At 26.4% G+C, this 3,700-nt stretch overlaps 1 pseudogene; it reads right to left on the reverse strand.

The window, feature by feature from the left end:
• Positions 1 to 1,637: 1,637 nt before the first annotated feature.
• Positions 1,638 to 3,447, reverse strand: LOC147065846 (phosphatidylinositol N-acetylglucosaminyltransferase subunit A pseudogene; annotated as a pseudogene).
• Positions 3,448 to 3,700: the final 253 nt, after the last annotated feature.

Raw genomic sequence — 3,700 nt, forward strand, 5'->3', positions numbered from 1 at the left:
AAGGAAGAAAATTTAGAGGATGCTAACTATTTATAATGCTACAAGTAAGTTAAAATATAGGGAATTAGAACGAAGGTTGTCATCTATGATTTAATATTAGCTTAAAAAAAATTAATTTTTTCGCCTCTAAAGATTGTTTGTTTGATATTTGAACAGTACTACATTTTTTTGAGGCTAAAATACACTTTTCTATATGAAATATAAACAATTGAAAATTTATCATTTTATATTTTTTAGATTGTTGGACTCTGCATATTTTAAGCTCAGAAATTATGTTTTGATTCATTTATCATGTTAAAATATTGCCTATTATCATTAATTTTTATCAGTTTTGATTTACTCTTTACGATTTATTAAATTTGTAGAGAATTTTTATTTATGTGTATTAATCTAAAATATATATTAGTAGGAATATTATATGCCAGGCAAAATAAATTAAAAAAAACCTTTAAACAAATCTAATAAAATTAATATTTTTAATAGAACGTTTATAATTATATCCAATTTTTCATGTAGAATATGTCCCTTGAATACTTATTTTTTTATGATTATGATGAAATCAATTCCATTAAAAATTAATCTGAAAGTACATAACTTTCCATAAAATAATAATCTTATGCTGATGAATCAACTTTTCAACAGAATTTCATTATCATTTAAAAATAAAATTCGTTTTACGACCAGAACTCCCATGTTATTATGATAATATTTTGATGAGTCTTATTACCTTTTGTTGATGATTTAAGGATATTTATCTGTAAACATACGCATCAAAAATTTTATAATATGACGTTCATATTTCTAAGAATTGTGTATGTGCAAAATCAAATAGGAAAATGGCAAAATCTATGCTAACTAATTTTTAATGATATTTATTTTTGAATTCGCAAAGACCTTTTTTAAAAATTTTGCTTTTAAAGGAAAATCTACCTCTTTATTTGATTGTGCATAATTAATATTTATATTCCCTGTAAAAGTTAAAAATACCGGACTAAGTAGAAGCATACATGCAAGCTCTCACGTTCCGCAAGACACTTGAACTCATCTCATTTGAGAGAAGAAGAGCAGTTGATGAAGATAGATCAGAGGAAGGTGTCAAAAGATGCATCAAGGAGTTGTGCAATATTTCCAACACGCTGAACACGTCTAAATAGATAAAAAGAAAATTAACCCATAAATAAATAAGAATTGGATATTCCCTGTAAAAATCTTCTCGATTTTATATCTTCGTATAATAAAAATTATATGCCGTAGATCTAATACAAACCATTTTAATTTTTATTTAAAGTTAATTTTTTTTACCAATAGCAAAAAGACAAACACATGTATGGTTTTACAAAATAGTATCATACATCATGACATTGGATCGTGTGGTCACAAAATAACATAAGTAGTATATTAATGATTTAGGAATATCAACAGATGCTGAAGCATACAAACAATAGGATTGAGGAAAAACTTGAATTAATAAGGCTTGAAAGAAGAAGATGTATTGAAAAAGGTTATGGGTATATAATAAATATTTTCGAAACAAAAATATATATCAATTAAATTTTTGTTTTAATAAATTAAAATAGCTAAAAATCAAAATAATGTATAAATAAATCATGTGATGGTTTTATCATATTCTCGATTCTCTAACTACGTCTCTGCAAAAAGAACATTGAATTAAATAAACTTTACCCGTAAATAATCTCTAAAATCATATATAACCCGCAATAAATTTATGTGTGTAATTTAGGATTTAAGAATGGACAAGAAAGTTATCGACGTTTATATGATTAAATAAATATACCTCAAATTATTCTTACAATTTTAGGTATATTTGGTATTTAAGGGGAGTAAGTGTGATTGATAATTTATGTTAAGAGGAATATATTTAATAGAAAATAAAATGCTGTTTAATCATGTTGTTTTACACATAAGTAAATTAAAATATCGCTTCGAGGATCATATTTACCATGCTCCGTAATTATTTATTGTGAAGACACTTTATATCGGGAATTTGGTTTAAATGAATCGAGTGTAGACTGAATATTCAGCCGTATATGCACCTAGTTAGATTATTGTGGATTTTAAATAAATTATATTGGTTAATATTAAAGGTCTCGTAATATAAAAATTCTTACATTGATAGTATTATAGATTTTAGCTGATGTTTTATACTAAATCTATCGAATACAATATAGGCCTATTTTAATTAATAATCATGATCGGATAGCTTACAAATTAGGATCAACTATAAATACAAAATAACAAATCTCAAAAAAAAATCTAAAATCAAATGATTTTTTATGTATTAATTTTATATTTATAATTAGATGTTTACCAATTATTATTATTCCTACAAATTAATTTTACGTGTTAAGATTGGATGGTTTGTATTATAAGGTAAATTAAATATTCATATATCACCAATATTATAAATACAAACTCGAATATGCTGTCGTATCTGTTGATTCTTTGCTGTATATTCATTTCCATTTTTTCAATACCATTATATACACGAACAGTTTCAAATGCAACATCATCCCAACTATAAGCCTCTGTACATTTTAGAAAATTGTCGTATTTATCGATAAAACCATTATTAATCCTTTCTACTGCCACTATTAAAGCATTAATAATCTCATTTTCTTTTATTCCCGTAAGAATAGCGATGTTTTTCGGTAAAACTTCATGTATTCCACCGACATTCGTGCTTACGACTTGTAGACCGCAAGCAGCAGCTTCAAGTATTGCCATGCAAAAGGCTTCAGTCAGTGATGTGTTGAGAAAAATGTCACCAGATCTTAAAACATCGGGTACTTTTTCGTGATTAATTTCTCCCAAAAGATACACTTGTGAGTATAAAGATTGTTCATCAATAATCTGCTCTATTTCAGATCGTTTTGGTCCGTCTCCTCCAATTAAGATGGTTATTCTGGGGCTCAGTTTACATATTCTTGGAAGTATTTTTATAAAAATATCGATTCCTTTGCGTGATACAAGCCTTGATAAAAGTATGATTGTGATATTTCTGCTATTTAGATGTAAATCCTCATTTCCAAGTTCTTTTTTTATTTTTTTACTGCGCTTAAGTTCATTCAAAATGTTATCAATATGATCATCCTGCTGATTTTTAATACAAAAATGTTTGGATTCTTCAGTTTTGTGCTTATATTCGAAAGATTTCGTTTTTCTGAGGTCATATTTAATTTCATATGATTTTAATTTTTTAATATCTTCTGGATAAAATCTTTCACTAGAAACTGCATTTGGAATAACATGAACGATATCTGATTTTAATTTGAGTCTTTCCATCAAATTTTGTTTTGCTGTATAGCTAACGGATATAAATTTATCAATTCCACGAAGAACAAGTTCAGATAATCTATTCATAATAATATTTTCGAATCCGCCCACCTCAAATATTGAATGTTCAGTTAAAATGGTTTTTAAATTCATTGTGTTTGCATGGAAAATCGATTCAAGACAAAGATTTGACATTGTTTGGTGGCCATGAACTATTTCAATTTTCTCCTTTTTAAAAATTCCATAAATTGCAGGGAAGTTCGAAAATAAATTTGGAAACGTAGTGTTCATTGCAATTATGGGTGTGTTTAAGTAATAAACCTTCAAATAACAGTGTTTACATTTTACAATCGTATCTTTAAATAAATATTTTCTGTTGTTTTCTATTCTCGTATCTTCAACATTC

Source organism: Rhyacophila brunnea, unplaced genomic scaffold (assembly GCF_057557595.1).
Source record: "Rhyacophila brunnea isolate RB1 unplaced genomic scaffold, BYU_Rbru_1.0 scaffold_51, whole genome shotgun sequence".
NCBI classification, from domain to species: Eukaryota; Metazoa; Arthropoda; class Insecta; order Trichoptera; family Rhyacophilidae; genus Rhyacophila; species Rhyacophila brunnea.